Source organism: Melanerpes formicivorus, unplaced genomic scaffold, assembly GCF_026170545.1.
Source record: "Melanerpes formicivorus ecotype bairdi unplaced genomic scaffold, bMelFor1.0.p_v2 SCAF_7, whole genome shotgun sequence".
In the NCBI taxonomy this organism is placed as follows: domain Eukaryota; kingdom Metazoa; phylum Chordata; class Aves; order Piciformes; family Picidae; genus Melanerpes; species Melanerpes formicivorus.
The window spans coordinates 17,001,060-17,025,293 of NW_027142359.1; the positions used below are offsets into that span (position 1 = coordinate 17,001,060).

The window sequence follows — 24,234 nt, forward strand, 5'->3', positions numbered from 1 at the left end:
GAAAATGGCCTAAGAAATAAAACGGAAGACAATATGAGTCTTTCATCTGAAAGTTCCGTACTATGTAATCATTTATTTCCTTTCAAGATTGCCAGACTGACAACAAAATCTCTTAAGTTGGTAAATATTAAGGGAAAGGAAGAATGTAATTTTTTTTCTTTGACAGTTGTGTAATATCTAGGCATAAAGGGAACAGCAGACACTGATATTTTTCATGACAAAGTCTATGAACAGTGGAGAAGTCACATCTTTAACACAGGGTGAAAAAAGAAATAGCTATGTTACTTAGGAGTGGCAGAAAGGGTAGCTTTCTTACTTCAAAAAGGGTGTTTGCACATGCTACCAACATAATTCACCCCAATACATTTCACTGCTATATGCAAAAAAAAGTTAGGAGGGCTACTTCAGTGAACACAGCATTAGCATTTTTTCCCCTATTCTGGTCCTGAATGTGTCATCTCTACAGACCAAAATAATTAACTATTATTAACTAAGAATGTTGACATTAATATAATGAAGTGGAAAAGAAGTCTCAGAAAACTCACCCATTTTAAAAAAAAAAGTGCATAGGTTAATTGATTTCAAGGCTAAGAGGCATCATTATATGATTTTACCTACCTTCTTACACAACACAAACCTTAAAACATCATCTGATTCTCCTTGCACTAAGTCAAATGACAAAATATTGCCTCCTGACTGCATATCTGCTCCACTTTCCTCTGAACTGTACTCCCATAGATGTAGAGAAAAATGTGTGCAACCAAAATGAGAAAATGAAAGGTTTTAATCTAAAACAGTAACAGCTCCTTCTCTTACAGGAAAACACCATTTGTTTGGTACAAATAGTGATTTTGCACCCAGCACTAACTAGACCACTTATTATTGTAGCCAGTTCAATTTCTCATCTAAAACTGCAAGTGGTATCCAACATTCACTGAGAGCCCAAGGATACAAGAATTAGAGCTGTAATGCCTCTAGCTCAATGGCTCTTGTTATGCAGTATTTGGGGGTTGCTCCATTACAAAGAAACTGATTTACTGCAACTTGTAGACATTCATTCAAGCTTCAAGCAGCAGATAAGTCAGCCCAACCAATGATCCATTGTAGTATTTATTATACTAACACAATGATCTTTCAGTTATTGTTCATGTGGATTTTCTGACAGGAGGAAAGAACAAAAAGTAGTGACAGTAGAACAAACTGACAAACGGCTTGAGAGCAAATGATGTCTCATGTTAATCATAAGACCAGAAATATGTGAACATCTCTGGCTGGATCAACTTAGATTGGTTAGCTTGCTCTATCCTAAGTTTTAGTAATAACCTAACCAGAATTTCAAGACTGGCAAATTCACATAGATAGGCATGTCTCCTACTAAACTGACTTTATACAGATACAAATATACTTTACACAAATAGACTTCTTTAGTGGCTGTGAAGTGGAAGCCATTAAATGTCAAAAAACCCCAAACCAACAAGGTCACAGTTTTCAGTACAAAATCCCCTGATGGAAGACAAGCGTTTGTTTTCTTTTCTCAAATGGTCTACAATGGAGTTTCCCATGTTGCATATATTCAAGTATCTGGTTTTTACTTAGTATTTGATGTTGTTAGTGCACTATTTTGAAATCCACCTTAATTACATGGATAGTAAATATGATGAAACTGATTCAAAAATCTATAGCTAGGGCAAGGGAGAATTTACAAACTATTGAGTTTTTTTAAATAATAAGGATAAAATGGCGATAGAATTCTACTGGCAAAAAGTTCTTCATGAATAAAGAACCTATGAAGACTGACATGAAATTAATATAAAAATAGTAGTAATGGTATGGAGTTTAAAGGCTTACACTTTAACTGTATGAGAAAATACTGAAGAAACAACAGAAAAAGAATTAAAAGTTTTCTGAAAATGCAGGTCTTCCAGCACTTCTACCATAAGAAGCATTGAAAGCTAACTTTCCCTTTTAGTATGACAGCTAGAATTGTCACTTAGACCATCAAGCCATTAAATCAGTTCTTTAAAGTATTTTGTAGATTCCATAACACCAGCATTCTAGAGAATCTTCCAGTGCCTTTTCAATCAAGAAAAAATGGCTATAATTGCACTATCTGACCTTGTGGTTAATGGCCTTGCCTTTTGCCTGTCACACTTACACAGAGTTTGGGGAACAGTTAGGATTCATCTGGAAGCAATATAATTTCTGCCTTTGTCTTTCTTTTCTGGACACTAATGGCTTTTAGTCAGTCTTCTTCATTCAAAGCATGACACATGTAGCCATTCTACTTTACTTGTCCATTACCTTCAAGCATTATGACAAGAACAAAGCAACTTCCTAAAGAAGTTGATTCCAGTTATATGTATCAAATTTCTACAGATCCTTTGCTTATAAGGTGCTGTTTTCAACTAATGTTCAATCTAAGTTTCTATTCTTAATTAAGAGGCTGCTTAAACAAAATATAAAAGGTGACAAGGCCTGTGGATCAAGCATTAATGTAACTGTTCTGTTTCTCTATGCATTTCTGCAAGATGATTTTATATTTTTTTTTTTTAAGTTATTCAATATTTTAAGCAACATCTGTGGAAGAAAATCTACAACCAGAAAGCTACATTTAATGGTCTGAAGTCTAAGGCCTGAGCACGGTACTTGGTATTGCTTCAGAAAGACCATGCAAAGCACAGACTATAAATAGCACTCATAAACAGAAAGTAATACATACATTTCTATGGATACTTGCAGGACCACTGATGTAAACTACTAAAGGAAATAAGATTCTATTAGGAAAAGTGACACCTGTAGTCCTACAAGCCTTTAAAATAATATTTCTGCTCTTGAAATATTTATCACTAAGCTACAAATAAAATAGTTGTAATATCCTGTAGAAATAACATGCATTGGATGGCTTTTAGAAATATGTTTGACTGTATTAACATTTTACTCAGTTGTACCAACCTGACATCTGGTCAATGTCTGTATTACAGCTCCATTTCAAAGCATTTCAATTCCATTTTAACTCCTCATATTGTTTTAAAGAAACAAGAAATCTCCTGTCTCTTATTATTAGGATACCAATGAGATAGGAAGGCTCAAGCAATAGCTGAGAGATTTGAGAAACTCAGTTATTCTTGTTGGAGCTTCTCTAGCCACGCATCACAGTAGGGTTCCATTTGAATTTAGGTGACATTTAGGTCTACATGGCAAAGATGTTTTCTTCTATCTCAAATGTATTTTTGCATGATTTGGCTCCAGTTGGAGCCAACATCAATTTGCCTCCTCCCTAGCCAAATTTTCCCAAGACCAGTCACACCCATGAAACGATAATTGTTGCCATGCTTTTCTGTGCTCCCCAACAGCAGGATGTTCCATCCTAAACTGTGGCTACACACACTGAGCTTAAAATTAAAAGGTGCGTGTTTATCTTCTACCTGAATCAGACAACAAGCAACATTCAAAAGACAACTAAATCCATGTGTAACAACTGTTGTGTTGTGCTGTATTTTCTCCCCATTCTTTTGTGTCAGCCCTTCACCAGAATATCTCCCCACAGAGGGTGATAGGCAGCGCAGCAGTATAACATCAGCTCTGGCATTCAAAGAAAAATTACCTCTTCACAATACATATCTCAGGACACATTTAAGAAAACATTACCTCTTTCCTGAGTGCTGTCCTTTCCTTCTCCATCCTCCCAGTAGCAAGAAAACTCAGTCACAATTGGTGTAGAGAAGGAGCCATTAAGTGAGTAAGAATCAAAAGAATGAACCTGTTCTCCCTGATTCCAAGACTTCTCTGTTAATCTGAAACAAACAAATCAAAGAAAATTACTAGGTGTATTTCAGTCAAGGCCCTGCACTAAACCCTGCAAAGCCGACTACAGTCTGTTAAACTGCACAGTGCAAAGTTCTTGGTTGAAGTGGAGATAGGACACTGATGTCTGTGACAAAGACAGCAGAGGAGAGGGGGGAAAAAAAAGAAAAAGTGTCACATACAGAGTGCACTGCCAGACAACTCAAAGCACTCAACTTCGTACAGGCTGATATCTAAGTGTTCTGAAGTTAGGGGAAGGGCAGGCTGAAGGTTCTCCAAAATCTTCTATGCCAGTTATTTGTCATTATGAACATAGTTTTGTAGGTGAATTTGGAATTATGGGCAAACATAGAAACAGCCCTGCACAACTTGCTATAAAACAATGGGGGTTTATCCTCTTACTGAGGGTAAAACTTCCTAGGGTATGTTTGCCTGCAAAACCAAAAGGCAATGTTGTACTTGTAACATAAGCTAATCACACAGGCTAACAACAGAAGGTAAATGTAAGTTCTCAGAGTGAGGTATAGCAAGCAAAAAAGAATCAGCATGAAGCTCTATAGGTGGCTTTAGGGTCCCTATGGACTCATACTGCTCAACTCACTCCTTCATTCCTACTCCAATCCAGTAAGAGCTCCCATAAGTGCTACCATCACCTGAACCATTCTGACACTGCTTTACAAAAGGTACTGCCTCTCCCTCTGTCCCAGATGCACTCAGTACATCCCCTCAAGCAGCTCACTGCCATCTAAGCAAAACTGCTACACATGACCACATAACTGGAACAGGGTTCATTTCAGACTGCTAAAGAAAAATTTGACATGATTATATACCTAACCACAACAAGCCCAACCACCTGCAAAAGGCTAAGACTTCATATTATTTGTCCAGCTTGTTTTTGTTGTTGAAAAATCTGTAATGTGTTTCCATCCTGACCCACATAACAAGAATCAATGTAAGAATTTGAAAATGCGCATGCTTTTCAGTCACCATTCCTTACATGTGGGACAGAATAACCCCCCTATTGCAACTTCTCTTTCATCTTCACATGTTGTGGCTATGTGCTGCATGAAAATATGATATTCACAATGCAGCTGTGCAATAATGGTAGCTTTGTCCTTCAGCGGGAAATAATTTTTTTTCTGGCATGTGTGTCTTAGGACTAATAACACTGAGACTTCCAAAAACAGTGATTCATTTTCAAAATTTCATTCAAACATCTGCACTACACAGAATTTACAAAGAAAGAGACATTAGTCTGATCACACAACTTCACTGCTTTGTGGTTCCTACAGCTCAGTTACTGACAAGGGATTATGCTAAAGGCTACTTCTGCTATACATTGCTAGACAATTTCTATTTATGATACAAACCTAAATTTCAAGGTTAAAGGCACTTCATTCTTAAAATTAGTTACATGCTTAAATGCTGTAAAACAATCCAGCCATTAGACATTTGAAAAGGAATTGTTAAAAACAAAACCCAAGCTCAAACTAAAAATCCCAAGGGTATGTGCATGTGCCAGGTTGGAAGTATTCAAAATGCAATGAGCTACACAGAATTATTTTAAACAAAATGCTTTCGTATAACCCTTGAGAATTATATACTTCTGTGTGTGTATGTATACCCATAGACATACACACTGAAATTAAAGCAACTTGCCCTCATCTGCTCTGGTGTAGCTCTTTCTGATATCATAATTGAGGTCATGTAATAGAAGGAAATCACAGTAGTGAGATCACATAATGGAAGGAAATCACACTAGCAGAGACAGATGACTCCTGTTCAGATGATTTTGGAAAGGCAGGGAGAAATAAAGAGGTGAATTACACAGTAATGACAGAAATCAGTTTTTATGTGAAAAATCAGATGATGGATTTATATGACACATGAGTATTACCCCAAATCTCTATGTAACATTAAAAGGTTTTGCAGACATATATATAGGCTGAAGGAGAAGATATTTGCTGTGATAGTCATTGATACTAAGTGCAGAGAGGAGAAATAAGACAGGGAAATGGAAAAACTGTATGAGACAAGGCTCAGTAAACATAAATACCAAGCTGATGCCAGAATTAGCTTGGTTACCCACTTTAACATAAAATTCTGGGCAACATAAAGTAAAACCAAAATGTGTTAAGACATTTTCTAAGTCTGCTAAAACCAAATCAAGCTGTAGATGTGGACACCATTCAAAGTACCCAGTATTAGATGGATGGACAATGGAACCCATTGTTCAAGTAGCATACACGTTACCATAAGTGTTCCTAACAGTTTATCATCAAATGTGGGGTTCAAGAAAAGCTGAATGGAAGAACAATAAGGTAGTCTATAACCTAGCTGTGACTAAACAAATAGCTGGTAGCATTTCCTTCTGATTAGGCAGTGTCTGCATAAATTAAAGAATTATAATTATGCCAGGAACTACACATTAATGAAACTGATTTTAATATACCATGAAGTATATTGGTACTATTCACTATGCATTAAAACTTTGCTTACTCTCATTTGCTTCCAGCAGTCTGTAGTAACCCGACCAACTTCAAATAGTAACCAATTGCAACTATCCACATAATTCATCAGATTTAAAAAATAAATAAATAAAATAAAGAAATCCAAGCAACACCTTTCCATATGGCTAATTAGTGAAGTCATAAAATGCAGCAAATATATGATGCTGTATTGAACATCTGTGCTGGTTATCCTATGGGAATTTTTAATAAAGGACCAAACAGCATATTGATGTTAATTCTGTGTTACCGGGACTTTAAATAAAAAACTAAAATAAATAGCATCCATTAAACTGATCATACTGTTGTAACTCAAATTGTGTTTATTATGCTAATGGAACATGAAATTAAGAAAAAGACCTTTATGCCAGTGGAATTAATTAATGAGCTTTATGAAGGCATTGGGATGTAATTTATTTCTAGATAAGTAAGTCTAATTTGCAGTTCCATGGGTCTCTGCAATGCTGATTGTAATAGTTATTCCTGCAGATGTGCTGCTCACAGCATGTCTTTCCATTAGAACTGAACACCTCATTATATAAACTGTACCTAATTAAACATAATACAGTGGTGACTTGTTAAACTGGCCTTTTTAAGTCAGCAGCTGCCTAAGCTAATAATACTGTACACAAGATTTATATCATCTACCATATAATACTGATATTAAAATATACTGCCCAAGGGATTGACAACTAATTCACGAGTATGTAACAGGTACACTTCAGATTCTGCAGTGGAGATTAAAGACTACTAGTCTATAAAAATCAAGTGAATTAAAATCTATTTGGAGTTCTAAATAATTATGATTTTTTTTTCTTTTTTTAATAATTTTGTTCTTTGAACAGGCTGTTTTTAAACCATAATCAGAGAATAACACTTTTCCTATGTACTATATCTGATGTAGTCTGAAATTATTATGACATTCAAACACATTCAGCTATGTGCAGACTCCACTCTGTTTCAGGCAAAACAAAATGAGAAGCCCTCAAGGCAGACACTGCTAATTCTTTAATTCTGCAAGTTTGATTCTACAGCTATTCAGCACATGTATTTCTTGCCACCAATATGCAGATATATTTTTTTTATTCAAAATACAACAGCCTGTCCCCATAAAGTCTATTCTAGTCAGAAAATGAGAAGGTCAGAAAATACACTGAGAACAGAGTGATTCCCTCATCAGATAAGATAGGAATATTTGAAAACCACACAAAAAAAAAAAAATGGATAAAGAACGTTTGATCATGAAAGCTTCACACTCTGTATATATCCTGTGGTTTAAAACTTGCTTTCTGTTTTCTTCTTCAGAGGGTAAACCACTTTATACATGAATGTAGAGTGGCATTGCTTTTGTTCAGAAACATTTTGCTCGCAGGTAGATGAGTGGAATGACATAGCTATTCCTTTTCTTCTTATAAGACTGTGTTTCTTCCTTTCTACCTTGCTCAAATATGCAAAATTGGCTCACGTTCCGCTAGCTCTTACTCTATCCCAATACTGAACCATCTGAAAATGTGAGCTACTCTGCATACTGCTGCCAGTGAAGAAAATGAAGCTCAGATTCCAAGTATCTTTTCACATATGCCATTCCAAGCAGCAAATTTAAAAACATGAATAAATTTATCCAAAGACTCAAGTCCATTCATGTTCAGTATCAACACTCGGGTTCAAAATTCAGAAATGTCAGCACATTTACCCAGAAAGTTCTCAGCAATATCCACTCTCTTGAACAACCTTTTCTTGCAGAAGAAATCAAAAAATATACACACACACACACAATAAAAAGAGGAAAAGGGAATGTAATCATATAACTTGAAGTCTATCACTTTGTTTGGATTCTCTTCAAGGTTTGGAGGAAAAGATCCAGAAACAGATCAGATTTGCTCTGAGCTACTTTCCCTGTTTTACTGAACACATAACAAAAAGACAGACTTCTTAGATCAACTATTGCTTTAACTTTGTTTTCAGTAAGCTGTGACAATCAAACCACAATCCTCTTCTAAAGACTGCTGCTCTAAAGCAACCTCTGTCACTCTCATAAACCTTAATATCTGCAGCGTCATACTTCACTTTTAAAGTTTCTTAGCAAAGACAGTTTGACGCTCACTCTCCTCTTTTTGTCAGAATCCCTACATCATTCTGGACTGTACTGTGAAATACATGAATCACTGCAAATTAAGGTAAAATTACAGTCTGTGCTAGAGTTACAGACTCAGAGTAAAGAGATTTATCCTATCTTAAAGGATGTGCATCAAGGAGCAAAAGCAGGTGCAATTTAACTTTATTGGCAGAAAACAAAGAGCAGGCTTCTGACTGAAAGAACTTGTACACAACTAGCTTATCCCAACAATGAAACAGGGTTCTTAGGGTAGAGCTAAAGGAATGCTTAGAAGGAGCACAGGATAAAGAATAAAACAGGTATTTGCATGAGAATCTGTGATTAGAAGCAAAGTCTGCGTGTAGAATAATTTCATTTGTTGAAATTATTCTATAAGCACTTTGAACAATTTGCTGCATTTTCATTTGCTGGATGGCACCATTTAATTCATGCTTTCCAAGCACAGCCTCCTCCAATTAACATCTAAAGTATTTAATTCTTGTTTGGCATCCTTATTGTGAAATCTTTTATTGTGAAATCTTTTATTATAAATTCCCTCTACTAAAACAACTATCTTTAAAACAAAGGATACTGTTTTGATTCAAAAACAGTACTAATTTTTTCACATAGAAGTCCTATTTATATTGCTTCACTATCTCTCAATAATCAAACATGAAATGTAACAGAACAGCAACATAATTTGCTGTGAGGGTAAAATTTAGTGGAATCAACCAACAATAAGAAGAAAATAGGAGTTCAGAAGCTCCGTGGGTCCATTATAATTATTATTTCTAATTAAAGTATTGCAGATACACATTAATTTTCTTTGCCCACTCTTTTTATTGTTTGACTTGCCTTGAAAGGGGAACTAAGAGCACTTTGAAAAATGGATTGAAAGACTCTTTGTTTCACAAGACATTGAGGTAGTCACCCTTCCATCCTTTGCCAAAACACATTTTAGTAACATAACACAGCTCAACCCTTCTATAACTAAATACTGATACCCTCTTCCTCTTTAAGCAACAGAAAGCTAGGAAATTATTTTATTTCTACCACCACCAGTGAAAGCACAGAAATGTCACCAAAGATTCAACAATATTGAAAGAGCTGGCCATGTACTGGATCAATTTCAAAAGCATTTTCGAAAGCCTCTAAAAAGAAGAGAAAAATCCTATCATTGTGCTCCCCAATCACACACCCCAAAAAAAAAAAAGAGAAAGGTATTAAAGATAAACAAAAATCATATAAAATAAAATACAAAGTTCCTTAAGATCAATAGGGTTTGTGTACTTAATTCAAATTTCAACTGTTTTACAGAAGCATTTTACAATTTCTTATTCTGCTTTGGTCTGGTGAAAAATTAAATTCTAAATACAAGAAGAGTGGCTTCACAAGCCTGCCAGTGTGAATGAGTTTTCCAAGGTCATTGACAGTTTCAGCAATCAATGAAATTGAAAGAAATGACTGGATAATTTGATGCATACATAAGCTGAGTTTCTAGAGCCTTTCTGATAAAGTGACTCACTACTGATCTGATCTCATAGGTACTGGAGCAGACTGGCTTGAAAGTTATACTTGCTATTTAACTTCTTTCTTTTACATCTAAATAGTACTATACACACAAGCAGTTATCCTGGAAGCATAAAAAAAAAATCTTAGACCATCACTTCTAGCTGATCTTCAACCTTCTTGGGAGATGAGGGAGGGCAAACAACCCAGATCAACCAAACAAAATCTCTCAGAAATCTTCCTCCTCAGAGGAAACTAAAAATTTGCAGTAATATGATGAGACTAAAGACCTCACAAAAAGACAGTTATTATTTCAGGATTGCTGCTACCATAGAAGCAAAAGAAGCCATTGGTGAAATAAAATGTTATGAAATTACTTGTACTTTTCCTCTCAAACCAAATGCAGAAGCTTATTGTTTTCTGCGTTGCCAAAGACTTTATTCATAGATTCTGTAACACTTTAATCCTCTTCAGGGAATTCTTGAATATATGGGAAAAGACCTTTAAAACAATATTAACCTATTATCAACTGAAAAATCAGTATCACATGGTGAATTGGAACAAATGCAGGAGACATAAACATCACCTTATTCCAAATAGTTCTAGAAAACTTGTGTCTTGATGAAGCAAATATGAACCATATCCATGTGAAGAAAACCTGCAGACTCAAGGGCAACAGAAAAGCAGGAGGAAAGTCTATCCACTAATGCCTTGCACTATCATTTCTCCAATGGAACAATCTTTTTTTTTTCTGTTTTTTCTCCCAACCCTGAAAATTAATGAAACTTCTTTAAGACTTGGATGGCAAAAAAAAGTATGTGCCAGAACCCAGATATTCTAAGACTGGGAGGTCACAGACACCCTGACAGAGCAGAACTGGCATGTTTGTTAATTGCCAATAAAGTTACTGCATTAACTTTTCAATTATAACAGTATTTTTGTGATTTGAGGGCTCAGTTCTCATCTTCCATGTACATACCATAAAGACCAGAAATTAAACGATTTGAGTAGAATAGAGTTGCTTCTGCTCCCATCAGGGACAGAAATCTCCCCTGCCTTCAGTGTAAACAGAATTGGGCCCTTCATGAGCATATTAAATAAAGCAGGCACTTCTGTCTCAATCTTTTCTGGAAAAAATGCTTTTGATGCCACAAAGGAGATAAGACGATCTGATAAAAGCAATAGATGAAAGCACATTATTATCTATACTATCTCCATTACAAGATATAAAAAACTCTGTAGTGTCTGTATGTATTACCACAAGCTACAGTGAAATTTGACCTGGTTTCTAGAGGACAGTTTTTAAAGTATGATGCTGCAGCAGTTTTTGATTACATGCTTTTCTACAACATTTCTCATGCCACTGAAGATTAGATATGTCTGCAAAACATAATATAAATACAGCACTAGAATTTTATCTTATCCCTTGGCCACTAGCTATGAACCAAATGATTCAATATTGTTTTCTAAAGGAAATATGAATCAGTAAGACTTTTCCTCAGAGTTTTTTTAAAAGACAGATGTTATGATTACTGTCATCGTCACTAACAAGAATTACTATTTTTTAATTGCATGTTTTCTTTCCACCCTCTCAGGAGGCTCCAACAGAATCTCTCTATGATATATTTTAGAAGCACTGGCATTTTGAGTTAGATTTCTCTAGCCCCAGAAGCAAATTCTCATAGCACCAGGGTGAAACACAGTAAAAAAAAAAAAAAAAAAATCCATAGAAAGAAGCACAACTTCCCCAGTGAAGAAAGTTCCCCTGTTCTGTAGGTCAGAAATCTGCAGGGAGGGTTTTGCACATTCAGCAAGCCTTCACAGGTAGTTTTCACTCAGATGGTGCCCCAGGAGACACATGCAGTAAGCCTAGTGCAATCAGGTGACGTTGCTTTGAAGGCCTATAACACACTTTACTGAATCACAATTTCATATGTTAGGAACCACACTGGAGTAGTACCACAAGACCTTGGTGTGGCAGTTTAGGCTGGGTGCATCCTGTTCCTGCCACATACACCTCTGGTGTCCCAAGTGTACAGCCCAGTAGGTGGACACAGGAGGCTGCATATTTCATACCCATAATATCCTGCACCCTAAAAATCCATCTGCAAAGTCTTTCTCTTCCTCTTTCTTCCCTCTATGCTCTCATGGGAGATGCTCCCTATCAGGCAATGGTGGGGGAGCATCTCAAGGCCTCTTAAGCCTGGCTAGGCCTAATGCCAGGAGGAGAACTGGGGAGGGGCAGTCTCAGACCTGGCCAGCTGAGGCTAGCCTAGTGGGGGGGGGGGGGGGAGGAGGGGAAGAGCCCTGGGGGTTTTGGGTGTACCCTCAGGCAGGAAGATGAGAAAGGTTGGAGACCTTTTGGTGTGCTGGAAGGGACTCTGTACACTTAGGGGTATTTTTGTCACTATGCTTGCAGCTTCTGTAAAACACTTACTGCTTTTCCATTTAAACTTCCCATCACTTCTACAATCCATTTGTGTGAGTGTCATTCTTTTGCCCCTCTCAGGGGCAAGAGAGGATCTGCCTGGCCTCAAACCAGGACACTCAGCAGGGCATGTGTGATGTGCTTTAGGGAATTTGAACTCCATAGGGAAGGACTTATAAAAGTTAGGAAAAAACCAGAATGTTATTGACTCTGCAAACAGGAAATCAAGGCTGAAAGGATTTTGGTAATCTACTGGATGATTACCCTGGGTGAAGGAATCCCAGCCCAGCTGTATCCCAGGTTAACTTATTGTTGCGAAATACCTCCTAGTCTCCGGCCTGCATCAATTATTGTAACACACACCATAATACCCAACAGTGTTAACATTGGCAAAGTTATTTTTCCTGAGACCATCACAAATTCAACACAAAACCAATGGGAAAGACAGCTGGCAAAAATAGGCAAGAAAAAAAAAAAATGCAAAGATGCCTTTGTTTCCTCCTCTCTTTGCATAATGAGTCAGAGTTTCAGCTAATGCTTGGCCTCATTTTTCTACTCATACCTACCTATTGAGCTTTGATATTCTGTACAACTGATGTATTTAACAGCAGGGCTAAAAATAAACTTCTAGACCCAGCCTGTACTTGCCAGACCCATACAAACACATAATGTAGTGAAAGGTCATAGAGCTGCCCACATTTGTACCCTTTGCCCAACCCTACCACTGCTGTATCCACCCATGAGCTGAAGATTTGCTCCAGTCACCACATTCATTGCCAGGCTCAGTGACTGACAGAAGCACACACAGAAATTCTGACCTTTGATGGGAAAAAAAGAATGCATATTTGTGCTCTGGTTAGCTTTTATTGGTTTCCCAGCAAATCTCCTAATGCTTTTACTGACTTACTCTTACATTTTCAACTTTTGAGTAACTACATTTGCAGCTCTGCTAATTTTGTTGCTCTGGGAACACAGCAGAATCTGGCTGCCACAACTGTGGTCCTTTTGTGTTCAAAACTGCACCACTTATGTATTTAAAAATACATATGATATTTATAAAGCCTACTCAAAACATTACCAAATTGTCCCATTTTCATGTTTTCATGACAATTTATATGTTTTCCATATGGGCAAGTGCTGACAATATGATACAAGCTTAATGGAACAAATTGTGGTTTCTCTTTATTGTCTTGGCATCAAAACTCTACACTTGCATAAAAATAACTCTCTCCACTGTTTTCCAGGGACGATTTTTCATTAATGCAATATTAAGTGCTGCTCTCTCTCTCTCATTTTACTTAAAACCGTCCCAGAAATTTTCACGACTCACCTCACCACTGTATCTGGAAGCGTTACAATTCTACTGAAAAAAGCAGTTGATACCCAGGTAGTGCAGAATTATTCAGGTGAGTTGTCTATAACCGACTGTGAGTTCCACAAAAGAGACAGGTTTGGGAGGGAATGGGAAACGTGCCTCAGTCTTTTCATCCACAGGCAGAGAGAATTCATTCCTTCTACACTGCATTTTACTTCTGTTTTCTCCCTCCAGCTTTCCAGAAGCAGGAAGAGAATGCATGCAAGCAGTTGGAGAAGATTGTGTGCTAAAAGACTATGGCTGAAAAACCTGACAAAATTATTTCCTTAAAAGTTCTCAAAGGCAACAATATAGCACTGAAAAGAGCTATTATTCCTGTACTCCAACAGCATACATACGTTATCTCCATCCAGCCTCTGCAGCCTCCCTCTCCATACCTTATTGTGGATCTGTCCATTCCTTCTACTTTTCTCCTCCTCCAATTACTGTAGTCCTAATGTAGAGAAAGCTTTCCCTGACCTGAAGCTCCTCGGTAGGCAGTCAGATGAGCTAGCTTTCTCTTCATTTAATCCAGCTCTTACACATGCTTCACAATATGACAGACATGTCAAATGAGCCATCCACCAGGCCACTGACAGCAGTTTCCGGGGCATAAGAGAGGCAGCTGATGGAGAGGAGATTGTTGGAGGGAGTCAGGAAGACAGGAAGCCATAGGTAATATCATGAGTGCCCTGCTGAAAACTGACATTTTAATGGGTATGATACTGCTGGTTATTTTACATACCTGAATTCTTAGTTTTGAATAATATACTTACTACTGAGAAAGTGGAAAATAGGTTTTGCCAGAGTTAATGACAAAGGCTAATGCTACAGAAGCCATCTGTAATAGGCACTATCTCAGACACAGTATAAAATGCTTTACTTCCTAAGAGCTGAGTATTGACAAAAGTTGCTGAGCTGATGGAACAAAACCATTAATTCATCCACAGAAAAAGCAGCTGGTATCATACACAAACCTTCTCCTGGACAGCCTCTCCCTAGGATAGGCATTGGGTAAACTGTTTAAGAAGCAGGCTTAACAGATAGCTGAGACATATTCTCTGACCAAGCTTCCTAATAACTCACTAGAGATATTCAGTCACCAATTGGTGCTTCCTCCTACGATGAGAAGAAAGCAGCACTTCCACCAACTGTTTTCTTCAGAGGTGACTCACTTCAGTGCCACTACTGTCCCCAGATATGCATACACTTCCATTTGTAACTCCCACATCTGAGAGGAAAAAAAAATCTGCAGTGAGCCCTAGAAAAGTGCAAGGATTGTCATTTCCTTTTATAGTAAGACTTATTTTTTGTCTGTTATGTGGGAAATTAACTGCAGGACAGTCTTATTGCCTTCTGTATACCAAATCACCCCATGCTCACAGCAAACTGATGCTTCCATGAATGCAAATAGGAGTGCAGTTTCAGCAGAAGTGTCCATTGTTGGGATTCTGCAACTTACTGTATTCCCTTTATTCTGACTCCTGTTTTCTTCACCCATTATCTTTTGTTTCCTCAGTTCATTGTATTTCCTTTAAAAGAGCTTGTGGCTGAGGTCTAAGAAAGTGCAAGTAAAAAAAAAAAACTGCTAAAAGGAAGATTAAAGTAATTATAAGGATAGATCTCTCAATGGCATTTATAAGATGAGCACTAACAGCAAAGAAAATGAGCTTCAGAGGAACAGAACCTAGTTGTGACTTCTCTTGTTTTACTTCTGGATTTTCTTCATAATAGGTACAGTATAAATATATAGCATAATTAGGATGAATCCTCTAATTGCTCATGATCTCATCCTCTGTAAAAGTACCAGAGTAGTAGTGCTGAATAGGCTATAAATCAATCTGATATTCACACATAGTGTTGAATCTTTTTCACCAATCACACAGTTTTAGAAAATCTCTGGATCCAGAAGTTCACATGATGAAAATTTTGGCATACAGCTGAATATTCTCCATTAAGATGCACTACACTGAGTAGTAAGCTATATTCTGCAGTGGTTCATTTATCACCTAAGCAGAGTCTTGATTAACCACCTGTCTGTTCCCCTTACGTGTCAATATCGTGTATTTCAAGCAACTGATTGCACAGTAACAGGGAGAAAGTTTGCACACAGAAAAATGCTGAGTCTACTCCATGAAATATAATAGAATTACTGAAAATAGGTAAACTTCCTGGAAACTGTACAATGGAATACACTGCAATTACTGCCAATAACCTTAGTTCTAAAACTTAACAAAATTGATCATGTGCTCTGACAGCAAGCTGACATGAGGCTATGGATGGTTCTTGCTTTTTCACATAGCTTAAAAAACTACATAGTTTGATTCTGAGTTTTCACTTAATTCTTCATAATCAAAGTGATTAGGCACTAAAATAATCAAACAATAACTTTTAAAACTGCATTGCAATAAGATGTGATGGTAAAGAATACTGACCACTGAGCAAACACTGTCTTAAGGAATTCTGATGTCTAGATGGACAAATAGGATTTTTTTTCTTTACAAAGAAATAAAAAGTAAAAGAAATCTATTCACAGGGAAAATGAAAATAGATATTATTGCTATTTCTCCAGGCTAAATTAATAGAGCTCACACACCCAGTGTAACCTGACCTATGAATTACAGTGAATGGAATGCCTCACTTTTCACAAACCATTTGAAAATGAGTTTTTCCACATTATTAATCACATATTTAATCAGTTTCAGCAATGTCATAAGCTTCTTTTTCTTCTGACACTTCTCTGCATTTCATCCTTGGTATATGCTTTGCAGATAAAACATCCACCCCAAAAACTATTTATATTTATGGTCCTCAACTTTATGTGCAATTTGCTAAATATTTTACAAAATAGAACTGCAGTGCTTGTATTAAAAGCAGGAAACATACGTATTTTCAGATCTTATAATAGATTGAAGTCAGATCACTTTAGTTCTTAACAGAAAGTCAACATCTTTCTCTACTGGACAGAAGGGTTTAGCCAACCCTGGTAATGAAAAATAAGCCAGAAGAAAATGCCAGGTATAAACAGAGAGACTCCAAAAGTCAAAGGATGAAATATGTTTACTACATGATTTTGAATTTAAAACATTCCTTTCTGACTCGATTTTCTTTCAACAGATGTATTTGAGGTGTATAAACACTGGAAGTCTAGACTCCTTTTTACATAAATTTGATTTTTCTACCTTAATTATTGTTTATATTGTACATCATTTAGGTGTGATTATGTTATATTTAAGTATTCCTAAATTAATTCACATTAATCTAGTTACCTAAATTACAGTTGAAAAATTATTTTAATGTGACATCCTGTTAATTTGTTCCTTTGGTACTTCAGCTCTGCATCCCTGGGGCAATACAACCATATCCTATCTAATGCAAGACTTTCAAAGCTCCAATACAGTACACAAACTTAAGACTGTAGGAATTTCTATATACGATCAGAGTCACGGGCCATTTCATCTAACATCCTGTCTCCTGCAGGGAAGATGCTCCAGGGGAAGGTAGAAGAAACCCAGCAGTAGGCAGTAACAAAATATAACTTGCAATGCAGTCACTTGACACAAACAATGAAAACAGTGATTTTTAAGAGGAGCTGCCATAAGAACAGAGATGAAAAGAACAAGAGTAAGTAACCACTTTAAAGAACACCAGGATGTTTCTTTTATGTAAGTTTTCCTTCCAGTGCCTCCATACACCTCTGACACTTCGGCATGGGCTATGACTAAAATTACTTTTCAGGACACAGTTATGGGCAAGAAAGAGAAAAGGTGCACAGTGATGTTTAAAAAGTGCTCTCCAAGTGGCCCACCATTTTTTGCCTTTGCTTATGTTAGCTTAAATCTGTAGTAAATCTGATTGTACTGCCTTTGGTTTAGAAAGGTACAGTGAAAAGCAGAACTCGGACATTATGCAGCTCAGGACATGCCTATGCAGTACGTGAACCATGCAGAGACTAATGATCCTCATCATCAACAACTGAATTACAGCAATCCAAGGGCCTGTGTACAGAGAAAGCCCTGACAAAATCATTGCTGCAGAAGCCCCATTTCTCTTACCCGTCATAAGAAGAGTATTCCACTAGGGCTGAAAGGATTGAAATTTCCCCTCCCCCCCACCCCTCGCTAGACAAGACTTCAATCCATACAAACCCTAAGAAAAGAGACCTTGATTCCCCTTCACCAAAAACTTTCCTAATAGCCCTTTTCCACATCTTCCACGAGAACACCCTGCATAAAGGAAGCTACATACTGAAGGTTTGAAATGAGGTTCCACAGAAAGCATGTATCTTTTGCAATAAAACATGCATCAAATGTTACAGAAAAGGGGAAGATCTCCTTGAAGCACATGAAACTAAGCCTTCTAGCAGTGATAAGATAGTAACTTTGCTTTTCGGTATTTTTTTCTTTACATAGCAAAAGAAATTCAACTTTGAAGTTTATCAGAAAACTATATTAGGAATGTCACATGACTCAGCCCAGAAACTCAAAATCTTTTTAGCTCTACACCTTTTGTGTACACTTTACAATAAGGTTTCACATTTTTCTCCCACAAAGTCAGTGACAGGTGTAATATCATATAATATTTTTCATTGCCATAATGGCCCAATATGTCTTTACTGACAGACTTTTATGTGATTAAATCTTCATCTCTCTTCAGTAAATATTTTATTATCTTAGTCAGAAGTCATATACTATAGACTTTTTTTTTTTCAACCAGTAGCAATGCTGCCTTAAGTTCAATTTTGAGATGAGATTTTACTTTGAAGCTAACTTAGCTGCATGCACAGGTATCCTACAAATGCAAGCCACATGTCACAATGTTCTTAAGCTTGTTGATGTAGCCAAACCATGCAGAAACATTGGCCAACCCATGATCAACAACTAACAGTGGGGTTTAGATTTAAAAAAATAAAGTGAAATTCTAGAATGCTTTCTCAGTTCCTGGAAAACAAAATACACATGAAGAACAGAGCTCTTCTCTGTCCTAGACAGTTAATTAAATATAACTACCCAGATCATCAGCCAGGCTTGAAATATGGATGATCAGAGAATAAGCTTGTGAAGTAAACCAGCTGTGACTTATAGAATGATTGACTAGACAGAAGTTGGTGGATCAGGAAATCCATGCTTTGCCTCCGACCATGATAAAAACACACAGACCAGTGGTTAGCGACTGCAGTAGTCAAGAATGCAGATTTGTCTCACACATGTTGAAAAGCTGAGACAAATAAATTATTTGCCAGACTATCTGGCATACACAAAACCTTCAACAGCACAAAATGCAACATTATCTGAAACAGATATGATAATTACACTCTAGAAATAATAGCTGACAACATAACCAAGATCTGCCTCTTAAAGGGATTTTAAGTGTTACATTTCTTACCTTTTAGACACTTAACCTTACTCTTGCTGCACTTTTACCATCAGTACTGTTGAAAGAGTGTGTAGGAAAAAATGGAGTAGAAAAGAGAAGCACTAAATCCAGTACAGTCTAGTGAGAAATCAATTAAAGAAAGCTGTATGACATGGATCATGACAAACACATTATTTTACAATTTCAAAAAAATAAACACAGAATATACAACAATGCTTACAATATCCTCAAATTTGGAGTATTATTTATCATGTAGGTGGGTAAAGAATAACAAAGCAGAGCTCTGCCAAACTGGAAAATGATAATTTAAAGACGATGATCTTTTTCTCACCCTTACATCTTTCTTATAGGAATAAATAACAACTCAGTTCCCTTTCTTGTTTCATCCTTCTTTGCAAAGGAGGGAGTTTGAGTTGCCAGTACTCATTAGCACAGCCCAAACTGACTCAAATTTCTCTTGTAAAAACTTTCTATATTCTGTTTTAAAAGGCATCTCAATACATGTACAGTACTTCCATGGTGAGAATAGAATAGAATAGAATATAGAAGGTTGGGAGAGACCTTCAAGATCATCGTGTCCAACCTATCATCCAACACCACCTAATCAACTAAACCATGCAACCAAGCACCCTATCAAGTCTCCTCCAAACACCTCCAATGATGGTGACTCCACCACCTCCCCAGGCAGCCCATTCCAATGGGCAATCACTCTCTCTGTGTAGAATTTCTTCCTAACCTCCAGCCTAAACTTCCCCCAGCACAGCTTGAGACTGTGTCCTCTCGTTCTGTTGCTGGTTGCCTGGGAGAAGAGACCAACCTCCACCTGTCCACAACCTCCCTTCAGGAATTTGTGGAGGGCAATAAGGTCTCCCCTGAGTCTCCTCTTCTCCAGGTTAAGCAACCCCAGCTCCCTCAGTCTCTCCTCATAGGGCTTATGTTCCAAGACCCTCAGCAACTTTGGTGCTCTTCTCTGGACACACTCCAGCAAGTCAACATCCTTCCTAAACTGAGGGGCCCAGAACTGGACACAGTACTCAAGGTGCAGCCTAACCAGTGCAGTGTACAGGGGCAGAATGACCTCCCTGTTCCTGCTGGCCACACTGTTCCTGATACAGGCCAGGATGCCGTTGGCCCTCTTGGCTGCCTGGGCACACTGCAGGCTCATGTTCAGCCTACCATCGACCAGTACCCCTAGGTCCCTCTCTGCCTGGCCACTCTCCAGCCACTCTGACCCCAGCCTGTAGCACTGTATGGGGTTGTTGTGGCCAACGTGCAGAACATATTCACTAGCTGAAATTGTTCTTATGGCTCTTTTCCTCCCTAGCAAAGTTACCACTTTGTCTGACTTTTGCTTATGGAGTCCTCCTGCCTGCTCGGAGATTCAAAAAAAGGCCAAGCTCCTGGGAAAATGTACTCTCAACTTAGAGGCAAAAGAAGGGACACGTTCACTGAGATCAGATGCAGTTCTGAAATGGAGAAAGTCAGTTTAGGATTTAAAAAAAAAAAAAAAAAAAAAAAAAAAAAAAAAAAAAAAAAAAAAGTTGTTTTGACATATGGTCTTCCTTTGTACATAAGACAAGTAACTTTGAGAAATTGTTCCACTGTACCACATATAGGGCCCTGTAGGGCTTTTTCAGATGAAAGGAAAAGAGAGGAGTGTGATCTGCACAGGTGTCAACAAGAGTCTAATCAGACAATATCAGGACTGCAGAAGGTAGGCGCCAAACTACAGAACCATTACTAAAAATGATGACAAAGAGATGGAAAAAGCTTGGCTTAATGGTCAGACTTGTAACGTGAACTTGCAAGATCTATATGCAATAAAAAGCCTTTAATGCTTGTGCTCTGAAGAAGTTGATAAGAAAACCAGTGATATACAAGGTAATATGGAATATCACAGGGCTATCATAGTATAGGTCTTTCTAACAGGAACGCTATCTCAATAATTTCTTCATAGACGCTTTATAAATAATCAATCGTTGGAACAGGTGTGTGTGACACCTACAGTGTCATATCTAAAACCAGGTTTAATGAGACATGTAGGCTCTAAAGACTAATGGAGCTTTGACATCTCTCACTTTTACAAGGCTTCCTGTGACCGTGAACAGCTCAGTATTTTAATACATCTAGTGTATGTCTACTGAAGCACATGGACTGATTCCTACATGAAAGAACACAGCTATATGTGAATTGTAACTGCAGTTTCTTTCATTTCCTTCATCTCTTTCTCAACAATTGCCATTCTGAAATATATAATACATGGTTAGTTCATATTAACAAACCTTTTTTAATCACCTCTAGAATAACTCTGATCCCATTTCTAAATAGAGAATAATATTTACAGGTATGTTCATCCACAAAATAGAAACCAAATCTTTGGGGCCCCGTACACTGCAAATCATGAGTATCCTTAAAGCAATAAAACTTAATCTCCCAGACCTGACATATTGCCTTAATAAATATTTTCAATTTTGTGCCATGCAAGGAGTCTGATGGCAGGCTCTTGATCTTTTTTCACCAACAAAATGCAAGAGCAAACTCCAGGGGAACAGAAATATACCAGTGCTGGACACTCAGTGGGAGTTGCTAACAATTCCAGCATAGCCTGTAAAAGGTGTCTAAAAGGAAATTGTTCAAGTTACTACTTCTTCTTTAAATGCAGTATATACCTTTGCTCAGTGCCTAAGAACCAAAGAGCATATGTGTAGGTAAAGCATAAGATTGACTGCTCCTCAGCTAGCAGAACTTACTCGCTCTTCACTGAAATACAAAAGCACAGAATTTGACACCACCCTGAATTTGTAATTAATCTTACTATAAATTCCTTCAATACTTGAGACATCACTGGACAGAATGTTTGCACAGTAAATACTGTGCATGGATCTTCCATTAATTTTAAACATGACTACTGAGACTGGCTTGAAGTATCCCTCATCTAAGACTATTCTTCTAGGTCCAACCATAAACAGCAATATTCTATTGAGAGGGGTAAAGGATCAAAATTTGATAAGTATCAATGGCATGATATGACCTGCTCAAGACATCACAAAGAGCCTTGATGGACTTTGAAAAGCCAGAGCAGGCACCTAAATCACTCTTTACTCTTGAGAAAATACCTTGCCCTCTGAAATGGCAATATAAAGAGTTTGTGGTGGTCATACCACAAGAATAACATTAGGAAAATAACGCAGGTATTAAGGTGACTAAGTGTGGTAGATCTGTAACACAGCATGGGAAGGGTAGGATCTCATCACTATTCACAACCAGTGGCTTGTTGTACCTACGCATTTTTATGGGGGCTAGCACAGGGCATCTTGAATTGTTCCAATGAATGAAAGTTGCACTACCCAACACTGATCCAGAATGCATGGAGGACTGTCTTTGGCCATCCAAAGGTGCACAAAAAAGCCTCCTACTGTGCCCCCATATATAGCTTCTTGCAACAAAGTTAAAATATGGGGTTTTATACAAGCTATGTTTCAAGATAATTTCTCCTAAAAAATAAACTCATAAAAATGCTCTTTTAAAAAATGCCTGATCTATGTTTTCAGCCCACATAGATATTAAACCTAGTTTCCTAGACCCTGAAAAGCTAATTATGCATTCAATTAGAGTTTCTTAATAAAGATTAAAACTCTGAAGTCTATTACAAGCCCATATTTAATTCAACTGCCATTTTATCCATGCCATGAAAGTGTGAGTGGTAACAATGAATATAAATTATAATACATGCCATGGAGTGAATGCTATTTGTCCAAGCACGTTACTATAAAGAATTGAATTTTGCTATCGGTTCCATAATCTAGTTAAAATTGGTATTCTTTATTTGGTCTTTCAATGTAGTCCAATTTCCTACTTTGAAAAACAAATTCTAGGGAATAAAGAAAAGAGATTAATTTATCATTAAGACTCTGCTTAATTGAAGTCAATTCCGAACAAACTTGAATTCAATTTCTGCTCATTAAATTGAATGTGCTCTGCGTTTCTCTCTGCATTGCTTTGAGCAAGCAGCTGAGAACAAGGGACTAACATCAAAATTATTAAATTGAGGAGATTTTATTTGGTCTTCACATGCCAGAGCCGCTTTGATGAGGAGCTGTTTTGGCACTGAAAGGAAACGAGAGCAGCTGGAGGAAAAATCAAATGAAACTAAGCCTCGGAAAATTGAAGAAAACGCAAGCTTAATAATATTTAATAATTAAATTTCCACAAACAATAGCGGCAAATGAAGTAATCTGCAAAGTCTGTGAACTCATTTGCATAATTGATGCCGGTCCCCTGTAAATGAATAATGAAGATAATAAAAGATGTTGCTAAAAATGGGCACAATAACAGCAAATTTCATCAAGCCGCGCGCTCTGATTAATCTGCTCTTGCAAATCAGCAGCGAGAGGGACGCGTGATTACCCGTGCCGCGGCCGGCAGCAGGCGGCAGCCCGCCCGGCCGCCCGCCCTTCCCCTGCGCCCAGCCCCCGGCCCCGGGCCCGCAGGCGAGGCGATGCCTCGCCTCCAGCACCACGACGAGGCCGGGTGCCCTGGGGGCACCGCGCCGCTGGGGCTCGGCTCTGGGGCCGCGGCAGGATGAGAGGCGCTTCCAAACCGCACGGCCCCGCGGCGAAGGCGAGCACCTGCGCACCTCCTGCCCGCCGGAGCAGCGCAGCACGGAAAAGCTGCGGCCCCACAGGCGAATGAGGGGCCTGAAGCAGTCCGCGGACAGCGCCTGGGCAGGGAGCCACAAAACTGCCCCGCAGGCTGCCCTGAGTTAACCACGGAAGCCTGCTCTATGGTCTTCTCACAAGCACAAGCCCTCTCCTGGAAAATGCACAGCCTCACTGCCCAGCTAACAGGACAAGGTCCCTATATGTCATTGCGTGGTAGGGGGCTTCAGAGCTGAAGAAGGTCTGCCTGGGGCAGTTGTGCACCTGCAGCTCAGGTGCACACCATCACTCATTTATTCATAAGAATAGGCCTGCCATATGTGTAACCATCTCACCCTTACACCGATGGGGCCCCTTGTGGCTCTGCTCAGAATCATGACAGAATGCATGGCCAAACACTTCACAGATCACCCTCTGCTTCTACAGGGATGAAGAGTAAGTGCCACAAGTATGAATTGCTGGCCAGGTTAAACTGGCTCCAATGTTGGTAGCCATGAAATAAT

The 24,234-nt window shown here is 38.1% G+C and overlaps 1 long non-coding RNA gene across 1 annotated transcript in view; it reads right to left on the reverse strand.

Annotated features, from left to right (window-relative positions):
- Positions 1–24,234, reverse strand: part of LOC137442444 (uncharacterized) — a 170,409-nt gene that overhangs the window by 88,327 nt on the left and 57,848 nt on the right. The window contains exon 2 of the long non-coding RNA XR_010987685.1: positions 3,649–3,794. This is a non-coding gene — a long non-coding RNA (uncharacterized lncRNA). The remainder of the gene's footprint in view (positions 1–3,648; positions 3,795–24,234) is intronic.